This window comes from Dasypus novemcinctus, chromosome 30, assembly GCF_030445035.2.
Source record: "Dasypus novemcinctus isolate mDasNov1 chromosome 30, mDasNov1.1.hap2, whole genome shotgun sequence".
NCBI classification, from domain to species: domain Eukaryota; kingdom Metazoa; phylum Chordata; class Mammalia; order Cingulata; family Dasypodidae; genus Dasypus; species Dasypus novemcinctus.
In genome coordinates this window covers 27,783,351-27,796,511 of record NC_080702.1, presented here as the reverse complement: position 1 = coordinate 27,796,511, position 13,161 = coordinate 27,783,351, and the positions used below count along the sequence as shown (strand labels likewise).

The following is a 13,161-nucleotide window of genomic DNA, read 5'->3' as shown; positions in this document are numbered from 1 at the left end:
CCATAAGGAGAGCTGCCCAGTGTGAAAGAAAATGCAGCCTGCCCAAGAATGGTGCCACACACAGAGAGAGCTGACACAACAAGATGACACGACAAAAAAAGAAACAGATTCCCAGTGCCACTGATAAGGATAGAAGCGGTCACAGAGGAACACACAGCGAATGGACACAGAGAGCAGACAATGAGGGAGGGGGAGGGGAGATAAATAAATAAATAAATGAATAAATGAATGAATAAATAAATCTTTTTCAAAAATTGAAAAAAGAAAAATTAATTAGTTAATTTTTTTAAAAAGTGCTTTCTCACCAAAGTCATCTGCCATGTGTTGAAGCAAGATGGCAGATGATCTCTACCTATTCTCTACCTTTCCCTCCATGCCTTCTTTCTGAAGCTCAGCTGCTCTGATTTCTTCCCAGTTTCAGCTGCAAGCTGGCATAGGATTTGTCTCATTCTGAAGCATTTGAAATGGCAGAAGAGAGAAGTAGATGTGGCTCAAGCAATTGAGCTCCCACCTCCAACATGGGAGGACGTGTTTCAGTTGCCCATGCCTCCTAGAGAAGATAAGCAAGACAGTTAGGTGATGTGATGGGCTGGTTCAGCAAGCTGATGCAACAAGATGTTGCAATGCACGAAGGAAAACATAATGAGAGATACAACAAACCAGGAAGCAGAGGTGGCTCATGTGATTGGGCAAGTCTCTCCCACATGGGAGGTCCCAGGTTAGGTTCTTTGTGACACAGAGAGCGCACAGCAAATGGACACGGAGAGCAGACAGCAAATGCAAACAATGAGGGGACGATAACTAAATAAAATAAATCTTTTTTAAAAAAGAAACCATGGACTTGAGAAGAAAGTGCTATGATGTATTTAAGATATTGAAAGAGAAAAACTGCCAGCCAAGAATGCTGTATGTAGAAAATCTGTCCTTCAAAAATGAGGGTGAGTTTAAAGTCTTCACAGACAAAAGCAGAGAGTATGTCACCAAAAGACCAGATTTACAAGAGATACTAAAGGGAGTGCTGCAGCCAGAAGGAAAGACAAGGACAAGAGAGTTGGAGGAGAGTGTAGAGATGAAGATTATTAGTAAGGGTAAAAAGATAGTTGATAGTAAGATATGCCAACATAAAGCCAAAGGATAATATGGACAAGGTAAATAATGCCTTCACAGTAATTACATTGAATGTTAATGGAATGAACTCCCCAATCAAAAGACATAGACTCATCCCAGAGTCCACAGGATGGAGGAATAAAATATGGGTTAGAGTGGACTTACTGGTATTCTACTATAGAACTGTTGTGACTAGTAATGGAAGAAACTGTAGCATTGATGTGGAGAAAGTGGCCATGGTATTTGCTGAGGGCAGGGAGAGGGAAAAAGTGATGTGATGTGGGGGTATTTTTGGGACTTGGAGTTGTCCTAAATGATATTGAAGGGACAGATGCTGGACATTATATATCCTGCCATAACCCACTGAATGGACTGGGGGAGAGTGTGAACTACAATGTATACTATAATCCATGTGGTGCAGCAGTGCTCCAAAATGTGTTCACCCGATGCAATGAATGTGCCACACTGATGAAAGAGGTTGTTGATGTGGGAGGAGTGGGAGTGGGGTGTGAGGTATGTGGGAACCTCTTATATTTTTTAATGTAACATTTTTTGTGATCTCTGTATCTTCAAAAATTCAGTAAAAAAATACATGCTCATTGAAAAAAAGACATAGACTGGCAGAATGGATAAAATATATGGCCCATCTATACACTGTCTCCAAGAGACTAACCTTAGACATAAGGACAAAATCAGAAAGTGAAATATTGGAAAAAGATATTCCAAGCAAATTGTAGCCAACAAAGATCTGGAGTAGTGATACTAAAATTGGATGAAATAGATTTTAATGCAAAGCCTATAAGAGATCAAGAAGGTAATTATATATGAATAAAAGGATAATTCACCAAGAAGAAATAATTATAATGAATATTTATGCAGCTAACCTGGGTGACCCAGGATACATGTGGCACAAATTGGCAAAACTGAAGTGAGAAATAGACGTCTGAAAAATAATAGTTGGACACCTCAATACACCACTTGCAGCATTGCATAGAACATCTGGACAGAGGATAAATAGAGAGCCTGAATAATATGATAAATGAAATAGACCTAACAGACATTTATAGAGCCTTCCATCCCCAAAAAGCAGGATATACATTCTTCTCAAGTGCTCATGGATCCTTCTCCAGGATACACCATATTTTGAGTCACAAGATAAGTCTCCATAAATTGAAAAAGGTTAAATTATTCAAAGCACTTTTTCTGATCATAATGGAATGCAGCTGGAAATCAGTAATGGTGGAAAAATGGGAATTTCACAAATATGTGGATGTTAAACAACAAACTAGTAAATAGTAAGTTGGTCAAAGAAGAAATTGCAAGAGAAATCAGTATCTTGAGATGAGTGAAAAATGAGTATACAATATATCAAAACCTATGGGAGTGTTTGCTTTGGCTGCACAGGTATTAAAATTGGAATGATACAGAGAAGATTACCATGGCCCCTGGTCAGGGATGACATGCAAATTCAGTGTGCCATATTTTAAAAGAAAATGGATAGGAAAATGGCAGCAGAGTAAGGAGCTCCAATAGACAGGGCAGTTGGCAATCACCCAGAGCTATCTAAAGCACCTGTTAGGGGGTTCCAGTAGACTAGGGCATCCTACAACATCCTTGAAAGAATGGAAGGAGGAAACTGTGAATCTGTACAGAAGATTTGTGAGTAGAGCGCTCAACACCACGGAGGATGGTGCCCACCCACTGGCAGCTGCCTCGAGAGCTATTCTGTGGTTCAAATTGGAAGCTCCATTTCAAAAAGATGGGGGAGGAAGAGACGCTTGTGCACCAACTTCAGCTACTGATTAGTCAATTTGGCTGGCAAAAGTATAATCCTAAGAACAGCTAAAGTTTGAACCTGTCCAACTTGAAAAGAAGCTGGTATTTGCCGTTTTGACTCTATCCCAGGGTGAGGAGAAATGGGACTGACTGAAAATCACAGTAACTGTAGGGACCGGTTTCTTGCCCCACCCCCCAATGTACACGTATTGCCTTTCTTTCTTTCTTTCTTTCTTTCTTTCTTTCTTTCTTTCTTTCTTTCTTTCTTTCTTTCTTTCTTTCTTTCTTCCTTCCTTCCTTCCTCCCTTCCCTCCTTCCTTTCTTTCTTTCCTTCCTTTCTTCCTTCCTTCTTTCTTTCTTCCTTTCTTCCTTCTTTTGTACTGGATATATATAATTTTTTTAAATCATGCAATATGTTACACAATGTATTTGATTTATAGTAATGCAATCATACAGTATTTGTCATTTTCTGCCTGGCTTGCTTCACTCAACATAATGTCCTCCAGTTTCATCTATGTTGTCATATGCTTCACGACTTCATTTCTCCTTACAACTACATAATAGTCCATCATGTGACTACACAACAGTTTGTTTATGTATTCATTGGTTGATGGATACCTGGGTTGTTTGCAACTTTTGGCAATCGTGAATAACGCTGCTATGAACATTTGTGTGCAGATGTCCATGTCACTGCTCTCAGTTCTTCTGGGTATATACTCAGTAGTTATTGCAGGGTCACATGGCAAGTCTATATTCAACTTCTTTAGGAACTGCCAAACAGTCCTCCACAGTGGCTGTGCCATTCTGCATTCCCACCAATAGTGAATAAGTGTTCCTATCTCTCTACATCCTCTCTAACACTTGTTAGTCTGTCTTCTCCATAGTGGCCATTCTGATAGGTGTGAAATGATATCTCATTGTAGTTTTGATTTGTATTTCTATCATTAGTGATGTTGAGCATATTTTCACATGGTCTTTTTTTTTTGCCACTTTCTCTCTCCCTTGTACAAATGTCTATTCAAGTCTTTTGCCCATTTTTTAATTGGGTCGTTTGTCTTTTTATGGTTGAGTTGTAGCATCTCTTTATATTTCATGGATATTAAACCTTTATCAGACATGTGATTTCCAAATATTTTCCTCCATTGAGTCAGCTGCCTTTTCATCCTTTGACAAAGTCCTGTGAGGTGCAAAAGTGTTTAATTTTGAGGATGTCCCATTTATTTATTTTTTCTTTGTTGAGTGTGCTTTGGGTGTAATGTCCAAGAAACCACCACCTACCACAAGGTCTTGAAGATGTTTCCCTACATTTTATTCTTATTGTTTTATGACCCAGATTTTTTTTATTATTAAATTGTCTTTTTTTAAAAAAAGATACATAGATCACAAAAAAATGTTACGTTAAAAAAGATAAGAGGTTCCCACATCAACAATCTCTTTCATCATTGTGGCACATTCATTGAATTTGGTGAATACATTTTAGAGCACTGCTGAACCACATGGATTATAGTTTACATTGTAGTTTAACACTCTCCCCCAGTCCATTCAGTGGGTTAAGGCAGGATGTATAATGTCCCGCATCTGTCCCTGCAATATCATTTAGGACAATTCCAAGTCCCAAAAATGCCCCACACCTCATCACTTCTTCCCTCTCCCTGCCCTCAATAACTCCTGTGGCCACTTTCTCCACATCAATGCTACAGTTTCTTCCATTACTAGTCACAACAGTTCTATAGTAGAATACCAGTAAGTCCACTCTAATCCATATTTTGTTTCTCCATCCTGTGGACCCTGGGTTGGTGATGTCTACTCCACCTCTATATCAAGAGGGAGCTTAGATCCCACATGGTTGATGGATGTGATTCTCCTGCTTGGAGTTATAGGCACTCTCTGTTCCCTGGTGTGGTGTGGTGGTGTGGAACAGCAACAATCCCCCAAGTGCAAGGGCAAAAAGACCAGCGAAGAAGGATGCTCCAATGATGAACCCTTGATACTGATGACTGTGCTGATAAGCCTGTAGGCCCTGGCTTTTATATTTAGATTTTTGATGCAGTTTGAGTTGATTCTTCTATAGGGAGTGAGACAGGGGTCCTCTTTCATTCTTTTGGTTATAGATATCCAATTCTCCCAGCCCATTTGTTGAAGAGACTGTTTTGTCTCATTAACATGGACTTGGTAGGTTTGTCAAAAACCAGTTAACTGGGAAACGGACTTGGCCCAGTGGTTAGGGCGTCCATCTACCACGTGGGAGGTCCACGGTTCAAACCCCGGGCCTCCTTGACCAGTGTGGAACTGGCCCATGCGCAGTGCTGATGCACGCAAGGAGTGCCGCCCCACGCAGGGGTGTCCCCCATGTAGGGGAGCCCCACGCGCAAGGAGTGCGCCCCGTAAGGAGAGCTGCCCAGCGTGAAAAGAAAGAGCAGCCTGCCCAGGAATGGCGCCGCCCACACTTCCCATGCTGCTGACGACAACAGAAGCGGACAAAGAAACAAGACACAGAGAACAGACAATCGGGGGGAGGGGGGGAATTAAATAAATAAATAAATCTTTAAAAATAAAAAAAAAAAACAGTTAACCATATAGGTGAGGGTTTATTTCTGAATTCTCAATCCAATTGCACTTTTGATGTGTGTATCTTTCTGCCAGTACCATGCTGTTTTGACCACTGTAGCTTTGTAATATGTTTCAAGGGCAGGCAGTGGAATTCCTCCCATGTCACTCTTCTTTTTTAGAATGCTTTTGGCTATTTCGTTGCACATTGCCTTCCAAATGAACTTTGTAATTACCTTTTCTAATTCTGTTAAGTAGGCTGTTGGAAATTTGATTGGTATTGCATTGACTCTATAAATCAGTTTGGGTAGGATTGACATCTTCATGATATTTGTCTTCCAGGCCATGAACATTCCCAGTTGTTTAGGTCTTCACTGATTTCTTTAAGCATTATTTTGTAGTTTTCTGCAAATAGGTCTTGTCCTTCTTTGTTTAAATTAATTCCTAGGCATTTGAGTCTTCTCATTGCTATTGTAAATGGAATTTCCCCTGTGATTTCCTCCTCAGATTGTTCTGTACTAGTGTACAAAAACAAAAACATTACTGATTTTTGCATGTTGATCTTGTATCCTGCTACTTTGCTGAACTCATTTTTTAGATCAGGTAGCTTTGTTGTGGATACTTCAGAATTTTCTAAATGCAGGATCTTGTCATCTGCAAGCAGTGAGAGTTTTACTTCCGCTTTTCCTTCTTGGATGCCTTTAATTTTTTTCTTGTCTAATTGCCCGAGCTAGAACTTCTAGTACAATAATAGTAACAATGTTGACAATGGGCAACCTTGTCTTGCTCCAGATCTAAGAGGGAAAGCTTTGAACCTTTCCATTTTGAGTACAATGTTGGCTGTGGGTACATTCAGCTGGCAAAGATTGAATAGTAAGAAGTCTACCTGGGCAACTGTGGTCATTTTGGACCCGCATGGTGTAGATTGCTGCCTACATTTGCAGCTCTGTCCCTGCCCCGGCAGGGGAGGAAGGAATGTGAAGATTCAACAGTCACTCCAGGGAACTACAGACCATATGGGCTTGCATGACTTGGATTGTTACACATGGCTGTGGCTCTGTCCTACCCCTGGCAGAGGAAAAAGGTAGGAGAAGTTCATCAGTCCCTGGGGCAACATACACAACTTGAGTCTTCACAGCTTGCAGCATCAGTTACATCCTTGGCTCTTATGACAAAACCAGCAAGGGAGAAAGGACCAGAAAGTCCTAAACTAAAGAGAGAAACTGCACTCAGAATAAATACATGTAGTAAGCCAGATGCCAAGACACCAACAAAAAATACAATCCATGCCAAGAAACAGGAAGATATGGCCTAGTTAAAGGACCAAGATATGCCTCCAGATGATGTAAAGGAGTTGAGATGACTAATCATAGATGTTCAAACACATCTCCAACCAAAGACTGGTTCTTTGGAAAGATCAGCAAAATCAACAAACCCTTAGCTAGACTAACAAAGAGAAAGAGAGAGAGGATGCAAATACAATCAGAAATGAGAGCAGGGACATTACAACTGACCTCACAGAAATAAAAGATCAGAAGAAGATACTATGAACAACTGTTTGCCAGCAAGCTAGACAATATCGACAAATGGACAAATTCCTAGAAACACAAGGACAACCTACACTGACCCTAGAAGAAATAGAAGACCTCAACAAACCAATCACAGGTAAAGAGATCAAAATAGTTGTCAAAAACTTCCCAAAAATGAGAAATCCAGGACTGGATGGCTTCACAGGAGAATCCTACCAATCATTCAAAAAGGATTTAGGTGGTGGACTTGGTCCAGTGGTTAGGGCGTCCGTCTACCACATGGGAGGTCCGCGGTTCAAACCCCGGGCCTCCTTGACCCGTGTGGAGCTGGCCCATGCGCAGAGCTGATGCGCACAAGGAGTGCCCTGACACACAGGGGTGTCTCCCATGTAGGGGAGCCCCACGCGCAAGGAGTGTACCCCGCAAGGAGAGCCGCCCAGCGCCAAAGAAAGTGCAGCCTGCCTAAGAATGGCCCCGCACACATGGAGAAATGACACAACAAGATGATGCAGCAAAAAGAAACACAGATTCCCGTGCCGCTGACAACAACAGAAGCGGACAAAGAAGACACAGCAAATAGACACAGAGAACAGACAACCGGGATGGGGGGGAAGGGGAGAGAAATAAATAAATAAATAAATCTTTTTTTTAAAAAAAGGATTTATTACTAATTTAGCTCAAACTCATCCAAAAATTGAACAGGAGGGAGCACTACTATGATGGTTTGGCTAATGTGTCAACTCAGCCAGGTAATGGTGCCCAGTTGTTTGGTCAAGCAAGCACTGGGCTAATTGTAATACAAGGACATTTATCAACTTTAGTCACCAGTGAGTTTATTGCATAGATGGCTGACTGCATCTACAATCACCCAAGGAGATTGTCATCACCAATGAGTGATGTTTTAGTCAATCAGCTGAAGCCCTTAAAAGAGGAAGTGATTTCAGCATTCAGAGAGAGAACATATTCCCAGTTTCACTTTGGACAGCCAATGTTTCCTGGGAATTCATCAAGAACCTTCATCGTGGCCCCTGGTTTGCAGCCTGCCCTGTGGAATTTGGACTTGCACATCTCAGGGTGATGTGAGAAAATTTTATAAAATCTCATACTGTTTATAGATATCTCCTGTCAGTTCTGGTTCCCTAGAGAACCCTGACTACTACAACTATCATACTCATCCTATGAAGCCAATGTCACCCTAATACCAAATGCCAGATAAACACACTATGAAAAAAGAAAATTACAGACTAATTTCTCTAATGAATGTAGATGCAAATATCCTCAAACAAAATACTTCTTAGCTGAATGCAAAAGTACATTAAAAGAATTATTCACCATGGTTAAGTGGGTTTTATCTCGTATGTGCAAGGGTGGATCAACACAAGAAAATCAATTAGTATTAACATTGTTACTAATATTAATAAATTGAAGAAGAAAAATCACTTAACCATCTTGAATGACACAGAAGTGGCATTTGACAAAATATACCATCCTTTCTTGATATAAACGCTCTGCAAGATAGGAATAGAAAGATACTTTCTCAATGTAATAAAGTGCATCTATGACAAAACCCACAGCTAACATTGTACTCAATGGGAAAGACTGAAAGCTTTCCAGCTGAGACAGGGAACAAGATAAGGGGGCCATTTGTCACCACTGTTACTCAATATTGTGCTAGAAGTCCTAGCTAGAGGAAATCAGGGAAGAAAAAGAAATGAACGACAACCAAATTAGAAAGAAAGAAGTAAAACTTTTGCTATTCACTGATGATAGTATCCTACTTCTAGAAAATCCCCAAAAATCCACAACAAAGCTACTAGAACTAATAGATGAATTCAGCAAAGTGGTGGGATACGAGACTCACATGCAAAAATCAGTAGTGTTTTTATACACTACTAATGAGTAGTTTGAATTGGAATTACCTCAGGAAGCTAAATATAGAACTGCCATATGATCTGGCAATCCTGCTACTCAGAATATATTCAGAAGAACAGAAAGCATGGACACAAACAGACACTGCACAGCAATGTTCACAGAGGCATAATTCACAATTGCTGAAAGATGGAAACAAGGCGAGTGTCCATCCACCAATGAATGGATAAACAACATGTTGTAGTTACATACAATGGAATACTATTCAGCTGTAGGAAGAAGTGACGTCAGGATGCATATGACAACATGGATGAACGGTGAGGACATTACTTTGCGTGGAATAAGCCAAGCCCAAAAAGACAAATATTGCATGGTCTCACTAATATGAACTAAGTATGATGGATAAACTCATGGAGTCAGCTACAGAGTATAGCTTACTAGGAGATAGAATGTGGTTTGAAAATGGGGAGCTGATGTTGAATGCATATAGAACGGTTCACAAGGTGAATTGTAATGTGTGGAAATGGATAGACTTGATGGTAACATTTTAGTGCATATAATTAACAATGCTGATTTATAAATGTGAATTTGGCTGAAAGCGGTGGTCTAGGGAGGTTAATGTCAATTGAAAGAAAGCTAGAGGATAATCTAGGGATGAATAACCTAGTGATTTCAGTGGTGGTTGATAATTATGGTTAATAGTACAAATACAAGAATGTTCCACTATTACGAAGTGTTAAGAATATGGAGATACATGAGAAAAATACAACTAATGTGATGTGTAGAGTATTGTTAACAGTACTATTATAATATTTTTACAACAGTGTCAAAGAAGGTACTATATCAATACTAAGGGTTAATAATGGGGGTAGGCAGGGCTATGGATTTTTCCATTTGGAGTAATGAAAACATTCTGAAATGAACTGAGCTGGAGACAGCACAACTCTGTGATGAAACTGAGAGCCACTGAGTGTACACTTCAGATGGAGAGTAGAAGGCAAAGAATTGTATAATACAGTGAACCCTGTGGTGAATGATGGACTATGGTTAACAGTACAAATATGAGCACATTCTCCATGAATGACAAATATACGAAGCTAATACATGGTGTTAATAATAGGTTTGTGGGAATAACACACCTAATATAAGCCATAGACTATAGATAACAGTAACATATTGTGATGATGTTCTTTCATTGTTTGTATGTCACAACAGTGTAAGGTATTGGTGGTGGGATGATGTTGGGAATCCTGTATGGTTTGCATGATTGTTCTTTACAAATTTGGAATAAAAAATGTGGAAAAAAATGCATCCACATTCAGTGTTAAATTTTTTCCAATAAATTTTCTTTTCTTTGCCTTTTTTTTTTTTTTCTTCAGGTACTGGGGCTGTGGATTGAACCAGGGACATTGTATGTGGGCAGCTGGCACTCAACCACTGAGCCTCCTTGGCTCCCCTGACTTTGCTGTTGTTGTTGTTGGCTTGTTGTTTTGTTTGTTTGTTTTTGTTTGTTTTTAGGAGGCACTGGGAACTGAACCCTGGGCCTCGCGTGTGGGAAGCAGGCACTCAATCATTTGAGTCACATCCACTCCCATACTTTTGAAATTTTTTACTAAGATTAAGAAATTTAATTTATGATTGGCTATAATTTCTTAGCAATCGTTGTACATATTCAGAAATTCTGATCAAATGAAGCTATCCAGCCTATTAATTGTTTTCATATACAATAAGGGGAGGTAAGTAGTTGGACAGTGGTCTTCTGATGCTGGAGTTTTAATGCTGGAGCCCTGGAAGGTAACAGCACAGAGAAGCAGTTACATGAGGAAAGAGGGAAGGCTCCATTAGACATGGCAGAGAATCCAGGAAGAGAGGCAAGCCATTTGCCTGATAGTTTACAGCTGGCCTTGTGGAGGGAGCAGAGCAGCTGAGCCTGGACAGAAATGAGCCCCAGAAGAGAGAGAAGACTTATCCCATCCTAGAGCTGATATTGGAAGAAGCTGGGACCACAGAGCCTTAAGAGGAAGAAAGAACCTGAACCCTTGCAGACATTGGCAGCCATCTTGCTCCAACACGTGGCAACAGACTTTGGTGAGGGAAGTAACTTACGCTTTATGGCCTGGTAACTGTAAGCTTCTACCCCAAATAAATACCCTTTATAAAAGCCAACAGACTTCTGGTACTTTGCATCAGTACCCCTTTGGCTGACTAACACAGAAAGCATTGCTCTAGGGATTGGAATATGCATCCTTAATCCATCACAGCATATTTAAAATTTGAATTTCATTTCTGGCACTTTTTTTGGAAATATCAATCAATCCTACATCATGTGTCTATTTCTAGATTAGATTCCATGCATCTATTTGCCTCTTTCACCAAATCTACACTTTATTAATTACTGTAACCATGTGAAGTGAATCATATTGTGTAAGTCTTCCAAAAAAATTTTGTTTTGAGTTTGTTTTGGCTACTTAAATCCCCTTCATTCCCTTATCCATTTTAGAATCCCATTGAGCACTGCAGCAAATAACCTCTTCAGAGGTTAATTGGGATTGCATTCAATCTATAGATAAATTTGGGGCATCTTTGTATCATAATATTGAATACATGCATATATGTGTGTGTACATGTCCTTTAGTTTCTCTTGGCAATGTTTGTAGTTTATATTGTACACATTGTTCACATTTTTGGTTAAATATATACCCAGCTACTTCATGGCTCTTTTGATGCTATTGTATATTGGACCATTTTAAATCTTATTTTCCAATTTTTTGTTCCTTATGCATAAAAATGCAACTGGCTTCTGAATATTGACTTTGAATCCATACATTGCTAAATTCATTTACTCTCATGTAATTCTTCAGATTCCTTTGAAGTCTTCTACTTGAACAATTACATCTTCTGGGGGGAAAATTAATTTTTTTCATTACTCATGTTTATGCTTTTTATTTCTTTTACTTGCCTTATTGTATTGTGTAGGTTCTTTAGTCCAATGTTGAAGAGAAGTGATTTTCCCAATCTTAAGGGGAAAGTACTCAGTATTTTATGATTTGGTATTTGTAGGTTTTTCATGAAAGTCTTTTATCAAATTGCTGAAGTTCCCGGAGTGTTAGGTTCCTGATAGTATTTATGATGAACGGGTGTTTAATTTTTCTAATGCTTTTTCTGCATCTATTGAAGTGGTGATTTCTCTCCCATATTTTGTTAATGCACTGAATTATGTCTATTTTTGAATGTTGATCCAATCTCACATTTTCAAGATAAACCCCATTTGGTCATTGTTAGAATGTAACATCTTGCCTCCTGAGTTCCTATGTGCTCAGAAACCACATGGCTCCATCTTTTCACACCACACTGAGTGACAGAACATTCTCTCCCCCAAAACGAAAAGGCAGTCCTCAGAAAGCCACTCTCTACCCTGAGAACAGCAAGCGTGGTACTTTCCCACCCCATATCTTCATGCCCCTCTCCAACCCCACCCAACTCCACCAGTTCAAAAGATAATCCCCAGCTCAGCCAGATGGGCTGAAATCTTTCTCCAGATCCCGCCATGCTGGCGACCCAATAAACTCCTGCCTGAATCTTGGTCTGTCTCCAAGCCTCTTTAACCTGAGATCTAACAGTCATGCTATATTATCCTTTTTATATATTACTGGATTATATTTCCAAATTTTAAAAAACATTGCTGTGCAATGAGGCATTATTAGTTTTTGAAGATTTCTTTTACTTATTTATTTCTCCCCACCCCCTCATTGTTTGCACGTGCTGTGTGCTGTCACTTTAGGAGGCGCAGGGAACTGAACCACAGACCTCCTGTGTGGTAGGCAGAAGCTCAGTCGCCTGAGCCACATCTGGTTCCCATAACCAGGCATTATTGGTCAGTACTTTCCTTTCCATGCAGAGCCTTCATCTGGTACAGCATATGGGGCCTCAGAAAATGAGTTTGCAATTGTTCCTTCTTGATCCACAGACTATTTCTAGCTTAATTTATCATAGAGTTTAGTGAACTCATCTGGACTTCGAGTTTTTTTGTGGAAAAACATTTATTATAAATTTAATATTTAAATAAATAGAGCACATCTTTAATATTTAACTTATTTTCATTTCCTTTACATTTCTTGAACTAGTTTCAAGTGAAGTATGTATTTAAAGAATTTGCCCTTTTCGTCAGAATTTTATAATTTATTAGTATAAAGTTGTTCATAATATTTCCTCCTTTTTAAATGTCGGTTTTTATGTAATATCTCCTGGATCATTTCTAAGATTAAAATCTTGTTTTCTCTTTTTCTTGATAAATCCTGCTGTTATTTATCAATTTTATTAATATTTTCATAGA

At 39.4% G+C, this 13,161-nt stretch overlaps 1 non-coding gene across 1 annotated transcript; it reads left to right on the top strand.

Moving 5' to 3' along the window:
- Positions 1-2,490: 2,490 nt before the first annotated feature.
- On the top strand, positions 2,491-2,593 carry LOC111759171 (U6 spliceosomal RNA). Its single transcript, XR_002793255.1, has one exon. It is a non-coding gene; the product is annotated as a U6 spliceosomal RNA (small nuclear RNA).
- The last annotated feature ends 10,568 nt before the right edge of the window (positions 2,594-13,161 follow it).